General features: G+C 34.6%; 1 pseudogene; it reads right to left on the bottom strand.

The window, feature by feature from the left end:
• Positions 1-497: 497 nt before the first annotated feature.
• LOC131034829 (cyclin-B1-2-like) lies at positions 498-10236 on the bottom strand (annotated as a pseudogene).
• Between the last annotated feature and the right edge of the window lie 2841 nt (positions 10237-13077).

Here is a 13077-nt window from a genome sequence, read left to right as displayed (position 1 = left end):
ATCCCGAGAGCTTGCAGTGTTGTTGGAAGTTGGAACACACAATAATCAAAGGATGTGAGCCAGCTTCAAACTTCACCAACACAGTAGAGGTGCCCATTACTGAGGCAGACATGAACAAGACTGAAGTGGGGAATATTATACAACAGCAGCCATGCAGACCTGCAATGACATGTTGATGGATTATAAACAATCATATGCTGAAGGAATGTTAAAAAAGATATATTTAGAGCTTCCAAATATATGAAACTTTAATTTCCATGAACATAAAAAGCAGCCCCAGAGGTTGCAGTGTTGTTAGAACACACAACAATCATAAGTGTGTGAACTAAATTCAAATGTCGTTGCCACTGTAAAGGTGCCCATTACTTGGGCAGCCATGTCACGTCTATGGTGTACACGTGTACCTCATTTATATTTATATAGGATTAGAAAGTGTCTATTGATATATTCTTTGAATATTTGTAATTCATCAAAGTTTCTTGTTCGCATGACAATCATGGAAGAAACTCATGAGTAAGCTGCTTGTGATATTGAGATGCATCATGAAAAGTTTGAATGAACACAAGAAAATAATCTGCACTGGGTAATTAGCCAAGCAATCTGATACAGGAATTGCTTGCCAAATGAAATATAAATCGCAAAATCAAAACTGCAGTTTAAGGTCCACTATGGTGAAATCAAAACGTAATCATCAAATTTGGTGGGACAGCTATTACAAGTCCAAATATAAATTAAAATCTTCATTTGCAGAGAGTCAAAAGAAACCTATCAAAGTTATACATGTCAAACAACATTATCCAGTTTGATCATTTATTGCACTCTTTTAGTCAATAAACAACTATCTCCAAATCAAAGTTGTCGGAATGTGTTGATCAAAAATTGATCACATGAAGGTAGGGCAAACTGGCCCCTTCGAAAGACCAAGACGCACTTCCATGCCATGGTGCATGTCTGCAGGCATAAATGTTTCTGAATCCCGTGGATCTGTAGACAACGAATAACAAAGAATTGAAGTTATTTATGGCTTAAAACAATCTTGTTCAGTGTAATCAGAATTCCAACAAAACAACGACGATAAATAATAATCATAATTCCAACGAAAAAATCAACTTCTCAAAACAACCTTAGTATTGGCAACCTCAAACATTTCTATTGTAATTTGCATCTAAAAGCGAGAGCACTTTGGTCTGCAAACAAAGAATAATCCTGCCGAGCTGGCAATGTTCTTGAACCTACTTACCATTCAGATAATCTTCCACAGTAAAATCATCCAAGGCCAGTTAATGACTCAAAACCTAGCATAGAAGAAGGCAACAGACCAGAAGGTCTCTGAAATCTGCACGAGTAAAACTGCACGCATGAATCCAGGGGCACTTAAACCAGTACACATTACCTTATGTTGCTACAAAGAAATATATAAAAGAATATTGATACAAGAGACTCTCAGCTAGATATCAGACATTGTGTAGACAATTATATGAAGGCTGCAGTAAAAGTGCAATTTCAGAAACTTACAAAGACATTCTGCAGTAAAAGAAAAAAAAATTCTATTACAGTTTAGTAGTTTAACAATCATTTACAAATATTCTGTTCACATGAGCATTAACATGAGACCAATACAAGTTATTGCAAGCACAACCATGAGACTAATATCATCTCCTTTTGAGAAATCACACTAGAACCATTTATGAAAGACCAAAGAGTCACAACCTAGAAATCCACTTATAAATTTCAAAGAAAAAAGGCTGAGGAACAAAACAATGACATAATATCTGATCTGATGGAAAGATCTTCCTAAAGAAAATGCTACATGGGAGGGTGCAAAAATTCTTCAGTAACCTAGTTTCTGATTGCTTAAAGATAAGCAATCTTGGCAAGGGCAATATGTAATATCCCCTCTTCAAACCTAAACCTTGGCTACACAAAATAAATACTGGGCTGCTAATTATAACAGCAACATCTAAGAACTATGAGCATGATAGGGTATAGAAATGTATACACAGTGCTCAATGTGAATATTAAGTTCAGATAAACGAATTAAATATTAATGCAACATTAGATCTGTTTGGACATCGCATATGCAGCTGAGGATAATAGCACCGATCTTAAGGCCTTGAGGGAGTACCCCCAACACTTTGGAAAAAAATGATTTAAAGTAATCTATTACATGAAGTGCTAGACAATATACCTGGTGGGTCCTCAATACAAGAAGAAAATGTGATTTCAGCGAGGATTATACAAGTTATAATTAAAGTTTTTTAATCAAGAGGCATTCCAAGAGTTATGACTCTTGGAGAAAACCATCTATTTAAGAGAGACCAAGGAAGGAGAAGGAGGCATCACTAAAAAACTGTTCTATTATTTGATTTCTACTCCTTGTTGGAGCATGGAATTTTGGTTAATTTAATCTAAGGACAAAAACCCTCTAGGTCTGGAATTGGAAGATGAAACCCACAATTCCTTGGAGTGGTTTCATACAAAAATTACCATGATGCTGGTTTCCCTGATTTTCTAGTAGATATTGCTAAAGATTTCAAGTTAATAACGTTTGTTGTCCATCAGCAAATCTGATCGCTATTTTGAAGAAAATTTATGTTGAGCATGAGCATGGCATTCTAAGGACTGGTTAATTTAGATTGCACGCTTTTGGTTAATCCTTCCAACATCCTTGTGAAGAGTCATACCTTTCCATAAGAATAGTTAATAATTAATATTTAATATTTAATGTAGTTGTTTAATACTTGATAAACAGAAGATTAGGTAATTAATATTAGAAATCTACAACAGCCAATTCACAAGCTTGTCGACTGACATTAACATTTCAATTTTGTGAAACAAATTAAATTTGATAGGATATTACAAAATATTCCCTTCAGGATATTAGAACTGTACTACTTTTTGGAGCCCTTGTGCGACCCATTACATTTATCTGCTCCTTAGCAAAAGTGGGTGGATTGAAACTATGGTGGAAGGTTTTAAAAACATAACAAAATACATCTGCCAAAACCCTTTGGTGATTAATTTAATGAGAGAACACACCAACGATGAGGAACTTGTGCAGCCAGCTCTCACACGGTTTGCCACCAATTCATCACTTTGCATAGTACTGCAGCCTTACTACCATCTTATAAGCAGATTTGTAATTTATCAACACAATTGGTTACAAGTTCCACTCATAATAGAAATTTGAATAGTCAAATGAATTTGAATTTATGATCGTATGATACTATGATGTGTATCGAAATTCTTTTTTTTCTATAAATAAGCAAAATTATTTATCAATTCCCTAAATTCAGTTTTATGAATGTTTTTTAAGATGATTTTGTAAATATGTGTTAATGTTCTTGCCAAGTCCGAGTGAAATTTTAGGCCTGCCAAGATTTTGCCATGACCAAGTTTTTAACTTGTGCTTGCAACCTGGCAAACGTCAGAAATTTTTACAGCTAGCCATATTGCAAGCAAAGGTTATCACTCGAGAGTCTATATATATATATTCTTGTAGGCTTGGATCTAGCCATATTGCAAGCAACAAATGTTGCTCTATATATTCTCATTGGCTTCAATTATGAATACAATAACAATGTCTAAGAACATAGTTTCAAATCTTCAAAAGTTACATTGGCATTAAAAGATTTGACAGTCAAGAGTCTATATATTCTCATAGGCTTGGTTAGCCCTATTGCAAGCAACAAATGTTGCTCTATACATTCTCATTGGCTTCAATTATGAACCCAATAACAATGTCTAAGAACATAGTTTTAAATCTTCAAAGTTACATTGACATTAAAAGCTTTGACAGTCTCAATCTGGACAATGGCTATTTTGTATGTTACATCTGTCAATTCATTTCAATCCATCTTGTTCTGTGTAAGAGAACACTATTATCAATAACAATATGCACATTTGAATGCATAATCCATCATTCTTAGGCTCAAGAAGAGCTTCAATGCAACAAATACGTACTGATTGGCATAAGAGCTGAGGATTCCCCAGAAACTTGGTTGCTATGTCAGGCTGCTACTTGACAATAGGATATTACAGTTTCCTGCCAAGGGCCCAATTGCCATCTTCAGGTTGATGATTCTGGCAAATACAAAAGGGTCAAAGGCTTATATGGCTCTAAACTAAACCTGTACCACAGTGTGAGCTTTTCAAATTAACTCAGATACAAGGTGAAAGATTCCAATTGTTGGCATTATCACTCTAAAATTGAATCCAAGATGTTCATCAGAGCTTTTGAAAAGATATAAACCTTCCCACAGGCTAAATCTCCAGAAAACAACAGTCACAATTTGTCGCAAAGATAGTGTTTTATAATTAGAGCCTAGGTACTGTTCTTAACTTCTTTGCATGCCCATTTGTTAAATGTCAGTTGAAATTTAGTCTACGGCTGGTGTCTAAGAAGTAGAGACTATAGGATATCTTTTACATCCCTATTTGACAATTTGTTAAGTAATATTAATAGGCAGGATTTTGGTCTGCGTTCTCACTCTGTTTGACAGCTGTATATGAAACTTGAGTATTTACTCAACTAGAAAACTGTAATCATTTGTCAGGAGGGTATAGGAAATATTTAGCATGAATTTACAATGTTTTCATTTTTGAGTTGTGCTCTTTGCTGGGTGGGGACTACATAAATCAAACCTTTTTCATTATTTAACTACAACAACAATAAATCAAATCTCAAATCTATTATTGTATAAGGTTACAATGCTTCCTGCATGATATCCAGTACCTTTGTGAAATGAGCTGCCAAAACATTGAATAAAAAAAATGTCATCACAGGCACAATACTTAAATTAGAGAGACAGCTTACAAAACGAACAACTAAAATTCTGGGAAATCAATATAAAGCTCTAAAACAATCTCACTTGATATTGCAATCTTACAGCTACTTCAAAAACAAACTACAATAAAACCAAGTTGCATCAAGTATCACTACCTTGAAAGTATTTGTCGCTCAATGTCCATCTTCAAGGGAAATGCAGACCCATAAGTATTTGCTAAAATATCCCGCTTCATTTCTGTCTGCTGCTTTTGGGCCTGAACCAGGATATAGCAATATAAATATTAGCACAAACCCATAGTTATCCAGACCAGCATTCACAAAATTGAACAAACAAGCTTGAGAAATCCAACTTCTTAAGAAACAGGACAATATGGTATATTTTGTAATCTTCTTGACATAACAGAGACCCAGAAAACCAGCAATATTATCACATATAACATCACAAATGTAATAAAATAATTCGAGAAATAATGTGCACATTGAACATACAGTCTAATTCCAAACAAAGATTACCCTCAAAATATGTATCATTGAATCCATATTCGTCAGCACAAGCCTCCAACCAGTAATAGTCACATGCTGCAGAACGCATGATGAGTCGGAGGCAGAGCACATCAATTATTGAGTGAAGAATTATCTCAGAGGAATAGAGGCAGAGAATGCAGGTGCAACACTTCAAAACTGGTTATTGTACTTTTGTGGCTATGTAAGTTCAAAGATATTCAAGGCTAAAAGTTCTTAATAGTTGTCCTTCACATTCATTAAAAGCTAGTGTGATATATCTTAAACATATTTGTTTGGCTAAACTACTTAATCTAGAACCTTTCTTGCGAATGTTCAATAAAGTGGCATGTTGTGATTTACAACGTCTAGTTCAGATGACCTTGTAATAGATAAGTGACTACTGTTCTGCAATGTGAGCATAAATATATAAATCTTATAAACAAGATATTTTTTTATTTTTTTTCTCCTCTACCAAATCTCAAATTGCATGGCCAATTCCCGAGTAGAACAAATTCAGTCCCTCTTGTAATCTTTGAGAAGGAAAATTATGATGTCCCTAACTGCCAAAATCATTGCCCTCCCTAGTGTCTGGCCTTGTCTCATTCCTTACCAGTAATCAATAGGTCTCTCTCTATAAGGATACTCTCCATCTTTAACTTTCACACCTCATATTTTGCCACGTCCAATTTGTTGATGCCTCTTAATACGGCACCAGAGGTTTTCAAGAAGTATTTTTTTTAATCACATTTTGGTGTTTCAAACTTATTCTAAGCAATCCAAACAATTGCTACTTCTGCATCTGAAGTTGATTTTATTGTTGGAGGATTCTCCTTCCTGCTGTTCCATTGAACTGCCTAACTCCTTCCAAATTTTTCACATAAATTTATTAACTTTCTTTTTGGTCACATTCCCCTTTTACATTGCAATTGCTACAATTAATTTTATGCCAATAAAAATTTCAAAGAGTGCTGCTACAATTCTCGAATCTGTAGGAATCTAGGACCTTTGTGATCCTTTCTTAAAAAAAACTTATTTTACACAAATGGAAACTAAAATTGAATAAAGTGATACCACAAATCTCCAAATAGGTTGAGAAAGTTGTAAGGAATTCCTCAACCTGACAAACCCTCTCTACCGACCACTCCGGACTGTCAAAATTCCTCTAGGCTCTCTGAGACACTCATGTGTCTTGAAAATAATTAGGAGTAAGTGCGGTGATAATCTCTAAATCAAACAATTTCAACATACAACTAAAGAGGCTATTATTACAGAAAATTTTACATGATACAACCATGAATAATATGTACAAAAATTTAAAAATCTTATAATCACAAAAAAAAGTAAGAGATTCACTCCTTCGAAGATACAATACAGAAGACTTGAACGTTTGTAAACTCTGTCACACCCACATTAGATTCAACTCTCTTGCATGCAACTACAAGAGCAATAAAACTAAATTTTCTACTAATTGCTTTTATTAATATCTCATTAAGAATATCCTAAAGTCCTTTCCTCTCCAGAACTCTTGATTAACTCCAAAGCTAGAATCTTCTAAAAACAACCTTATATGAATCTTCAAAAAAAGTTAAAAAGCCATGTTGATTCGGAACTAATGATAGGGAGTATCAATGACCCAATGAATGATCTGAAATAGATTAGATGAAAATTCAAAAAGAGGATACGAAGCATCCAAGTCAATAAATCTTCTTGATCCACGAACCCAAAGCAACTAAAGCCTCTGGTTGGGACACCCTTTCATGCCAAATCGACAGGGAAAGAAAGACATTTTTATTATGGGAAAAAAACGGTTTGCCTTTAGTTAATGAACAATTTAGTATTTACCAGTTAATTGAAATAAATACAATATAAAATCATCCTCAAAGGTCATTTCTAAAAATAGATAGTCTGCCAGAAGACAGAGGAGGTCACTGGACCAATTTATTCACAGGGAAATCGTGGTATAATTGTTCTAAAATCACACAAATGAAAATATTTGTGAACCTGCCATAAAATGTTAAAGAATGATTGAAAGTGGATCCATATTTTCACCAAGGATTTAAAGACATACATTTTCACGAAGGACTTGAAGTGGGTGTGATACGATGATGTCACTCGACACCAGGGAGGCCAAAGCGCAATGTATCATGTACACCTCCTACTTGGTGTGACAGTGCATGATCCATTACTCCTTTCCTTTTGTACTGCTTTCAATAGCACTGCAACCATTAAATTAGAAAATGTTAGTGTAGCAAGAAAATAGAAAGGTAGAGTAAAGATGAATGTAAAACCTAAACTCCGATATTACTATTCTTTGATAAACTAATCCATATACTCGTTAATATTATAGGCAATATCATATCTGTTTACCACAAACAGGTGAAGCATATACTATTAGTCAAGTATCTCAAGGCGGAATATTAACTAGGGCTCTAGAGAAGGTCAATTAGTGTTAAGCTATGTTATCGGTTTTTAATTTCTATTTGATAGGAATACTTCACAGGCCTGTTTGAGGACTATTTCGTTGATATTCAAATACATGCCTTACCTTAGAATTACATTGTTATCTAAGTTTATGCTTTTAGTGTTATCCTTGGGAAACCTGTTTCTTTACTAATTTGGAAAAAAGAATGCGATTTGACCCCTTTTATCTCCTTCTTGGTGTATGCATGATTATTTCTTTTTGAGGTAAGGTATGATTTTTTGTAGCTTGGGCATGGCTAGCATATATTAGAAATTAAAATATCATGAAAAAGAGGTATCTTTATGTTTGGTGATGCAATGTGTTGTTATTGTTAGTAGTAGTTGTGCTATTCTTATTTAGTGATGAATGATGTTGAGTACTTTACTTCATCATTGGTTTAATTTTGAATAGTGTTTGCTTCAGTTTTTAGTACCACTACCTTTTCACTTTTAGTTTCAATGGTGTGAATCATGGGTGAAATGTCCATACTCGCCTTGTCTAGTTCTAAGGTTTCTTCATTGATTTCAACACTTCATAGTATGGATCATGTTTAATCTTGTATTGTAATACTTCCCTAATGCGACTTCCACTTACATAGCAATCGCAATGCTTTCCATGTGTATGTCTTCCTCTATCTATTAATACATCTAAGTCTCCAAAATGTGTGGAAGAGCTTTTGCTATTATTTTGATATTCTGCGAGAAGCTAATTCTGTGACCACTATGTTTGTAGTGTCCTTCACGAGCATGGGTTACCTATAATATTGGATTTGCTCACACTACTGACATGTCTGCTACTTGCGTGAGATTGCTCAACACAGTTGATTGTTCGCCTGGGTTCATATTGTTAGATGAAGAGAATCTATGTATGCATTTCTCACCGATGCATCTACTACAGATGACTTGGTTGTTTGATGAACAAACATAGCAAGGTAGCTTTCTTTCCATACAATGCATATTTGTAAGTTTGAAAGTGGGACTATTCTCTACCAAAAATCTTTAAATGTTGCTATGAAGTTCGTGGACCAATTGAAGTCCATGTTGAAATTTGAATTTTCGTATTGTGTTACGTGTTCTGGTTGGTTCAGAGGACCATCCATTGGGTTGGTATTTGTTGGTGAACCTATTGTGTGTGATAGTCATTTCTTGATGCACCACATACTACAGCAAACACTTATTTTCTCTTTATGATAGCATAATGCAAATGGTTTCTCTTGAAACTTTATTGATTTACAAGTCCAACACGAGAGGGTTTCTTGGGAAGGAGTTTGCAATTGCCTTTAATTGAGAATTATTTTCCCATGATTATGAAATAGCAGTTTAGAGGAAACTATTACAAAATTATCGGTTATTTTGTAAGCATCAGTTGAACTTTGAAAATCCAGTAATCTTAGCCACTAAAAATAGCTGTAATGGTAAAGGTAATAATTTGTTGGAACATTTTGAGGCTTCGGAAGAATACCTGCAGTTGTATGTCTTTTAGGAGTTCTTGTAAGAAGTTATTGTTGAAAGAAAGCTGACCCTGCAAGTGATAAAATAAAAAATAAGAGAAGGTAGTGAGGAGCAAAGGACATTAGCCTATACAATGTTTTATATAGTTTGGATGCAGAACTTGAATAGAAAAATAAAACGTTTGTTCTAAATATAAGTAAAATTAAATCCAAATAATTCAACATAAGATGCTCAAAATACCTCATAAAGTACAATATGCAAGGGCGCATAAAATTTCAATTAGATATCAGATATGTCAACAAACAAAATTAAAGTCAATGATATCAAATTTTCACAATCCATGACAAATAATTGTAAAAATGTTTCTGGATTCAATTGTGTCATATTTTTTTTGCATAGACGTTTCAGATCACACTCCATGCTCCATCTCGAAACGTTGATCTGACACAATTGAATCCAGAAACATTTTTACAATTAAAATTAAAGTCTCTTAGTATAGAAAGGATACTAAAGGAAATAGGATTGTTCAATACCCGTTGACAAACCATTTGACACAAAATGTTTAAAGTGCAATCAGATTTTATTTATAACTTTGAGCGATCTTTTAAGGCCTCGCTGTAGATAACATGCATCCTACCGCGAGGTCTTTCAAAGCCTTGTTGCCAAACGCCGTATGAAAAGAAAAATACAAACTCTTTTAATAACCTAAATGTTTCCCCTTTAATGAAACAGTATGCATCTGTCTGGTCATGATAAGCAAGTGAGAATTATGTGGACAAAGATAAAGAAATCTCCAAATTTCAATATCAGTGCAGCCAATGCACCTCCTAACAATATTAGTGCCGGATTTTAAAGGAGGGGTGCATGATTGCTTTGAAATATATAAAATTGGGGCTTTAGGAGGAAGCTTTATTTAAAAAAAACAAAAAACTCGATGTTCTCCAAATTTAATAGGATTCTGATTTTACTAACAACATGCACATCAGAAAAAAGAATTTATCATTGAAGATGGAAAAGGCATTTCAATGATTATCTACCCTTCCATAAAATATCATTTTAAAGAATTTTCCACAGATATAAAGAGGCAATTGCAGCATCTTCAGTTTCTGTCTTTTCAACTAAATGTACAGCTATTTTCGGCATTTTCAGGGTTGCGCTCTTTTTCCATTTTTGTTTTGAACTAAATACAGAAAACATGCCTAATCTCAGTGCATGAATTGTCATCAAACGGTATGTAGTTTTCCGTTTAATTCTTAGGGTTTATTAAATCTTTTCATTCCATAAAGCCAAATTTTCCCCTCTATCACAGCTTGCTCCAATAAAATATCATCCACATATTATTTCTGACAAGAACAAAAATAAATTAAAAAAATTAGAAAAAACATAAAAAGAACGTTATCACTGGTAGAACCACAATTACCTTTTTCCTGCACAAAACGAACAATCCATATAAATACATACAAACCTTAAAAATACACATAAAAACCATAAATTTGAAAAACTCACAAAAATCCAAGTGAAAAGTCCAAATGGGTTCACCATGAATCAGAACGGAATTTTGAATATTCAATACCTTTGTTATGACTTTAGACGGCGCCCTGTAGTATGGGATGTGTCAATCATATCTCGTCCGTTGAAAACCATTTAGTTTATTTCAAAACATTATAAATGAAGTCTTCAATTCTTTTTTCGTACATGATTTATTTTGTGAGTGGATTTATGGCACCTTGTAAATTTATGATTCGCACAAAAAAGGTGTGAAGGTTATGTCAATAGTAAGATAGATGATTTTTTTGAGATGATGAAGTTGTTATCACATTTGTTATTGAAAAAAAAAAAGAAATAGTTGATTGGTGTCTAATTTTCTTTTCTTTCTATTTTCTCTAATTCAACTCTAAAAACCTTCATTCTAACCCTATTTCTAATTGTATGTAGATTCTAACTTCAACTCTAATTGTAATTATAATGCTAATTCTAACTCTAATCCTAAGTCTAACCCTAACTATAAAGTTTATCATAACTCTAATTGTACACCTTGCACTAATTCTAAATGTAATCCAAAGTTTAGTCTAGCCCTAGCCCTAGCCCTAACCCTAAGTGTAACATTAATTCTAACACTAATCAAAAAAAAATTCTATTAAAGATACACCATAAAGAGAGTTTGCTCAAAACTTGAACAGTGGCAAAATCAAAGTATTACATAGATATGTTTATAAGCAACGAGTGTAATCAGGATATAAGATTGATTTAAAACAACAAAAAGCGACCCTCGGACAATAGTTGATCAAGAGAACAAGGGTACTATGTCCTCCTCAACACACGCGGTCCATCCTAGCTGCCCATCCATCCAGATCAGCTTACTAGGCACTTGGTCAGCAAAGGGGATGGCTTCAGGAATCTCTGAAGAGGAACTTGGTGGCCAGTGGAAGAGTTGCTATGGGACTAGACTGCACCTTTCTTTCCTTTTCTAGCTCCACCATGAAATTGTTGAGAGCAATCTCAAACCGGGACTGAGCTTCTGACGTTCTTTTCCATGTAAATCCATGGGGTATCTCCCAGGTGAACATTGATGCATACCCATCACTAAGTAGCCTTTCAAACTTTTTCTTAGAAATCCTCATCAGGGCATGGAAACATTCAAAGTTATGAGTCTCCTGAGAGACTCAGTAAGCAGTCTTTCAATACCATTAAATACATCATTATTTCTAATTTTTCAAATCAACCACAAGATTTTTGAGGAGAGTACAGACCAAAAGAGATTGACATATTTTGGTAGAACCAACACATAACCATTTACACACTCCCAACTAAAGATATTACAATTGATATGAACACCAAAAAGTTTCCACGCCTCCTTTGCAAAAAAGCAATCAAAGAAAATATGCATCGTTGTTTCAGGAATCCTGCAACATTTACACACACTGAGAGATCCATCATAGCATGGAATAGGGAGTCTATGCAGCAGAAGGCACCAAATAAAGCACTTAATTTTGGGCTCAGTGAGACTGTTCTAGAGCAGACTTAAGAGTTTTTTCCAAGTGGACTCATTGTGGGAAATATTCCAGTGAATGTTCAAGTGATCGAAGATTTCATTATTGTCCACCAGTTGTGAGTAGATGTCTTTTGCTTTAATTTTGGTAATATGTGCCCCATTGGGCCATTTATATTGAATACATCTTAGTTCATTGCATTCCTATTCTCTGGGGAGGCCAAGGGTGGAGTATGCATGGGTAAGTATAGTGTATATCCTCCATTGAGACCGAGGAATCTTGAATTTCTCACAAATCATAGGCCAAGAGATCAGATACCTATCCCTGGTAATATCACTTTTAAAGCATTTGATACTTCTTGTTGCCCGTTGTTTTGTTGAGCATCCCTGGATAAGAGCCAAGGGTTTACCCTTATGGAATAGGTTCCACCAAATTGACTATTCCCCACATATCTTGCCATCTTTTCTTATAATGCTATTATCAAAGATGAGGTGTTTAACCTCTTCCCATGCCTTCCACAGTGTTTTGAAGATCGTTGATCCCTTGGATTTGACTGCAAAACTACCGGCTACTAGATCATTGATGGGCAAATGTCTCCAAGTTGAGCCCTATTTAGGTACTGATTGAGAAATGTTATGCCTGATGAGGACTTTCCAAGGCTCCTCCCCTTCTAGAGCCCTAAAGATCCATTTAGCCGCCAAAGACAACCCTTGCACTCTGAGGTCTTTAAGGCCCAGTCCTCCTTTGGACTTACTCATTGTGCACCATTTCCATTTAACCACATGCATCTTCTTATTCCCTTTGCCATCAGAGCACGAGAAGTTCCTGACTTATTTCTAAATGTGATTCCATTGATAGTTGCTAAATAACCAAGTCAAGGCA

This window comes from Cryptomeria japonica, chromosome 3 (assembly GCF_030272615.1).
Source record: "Cryptomeria japonica chromosome 3, Sugi_1.0, whole genome shotgun sequence".
Taxonomy (NCBI): Eukaryota; Viridiplantae; Streptophyta; class Pinopsida; order Cupressales; family Cupressaceae; genus Cryptomeria; species Cryptomeria japonica.
This window is presented reverse-complemented; position numbering and strand designations above follow the sequence as displayed.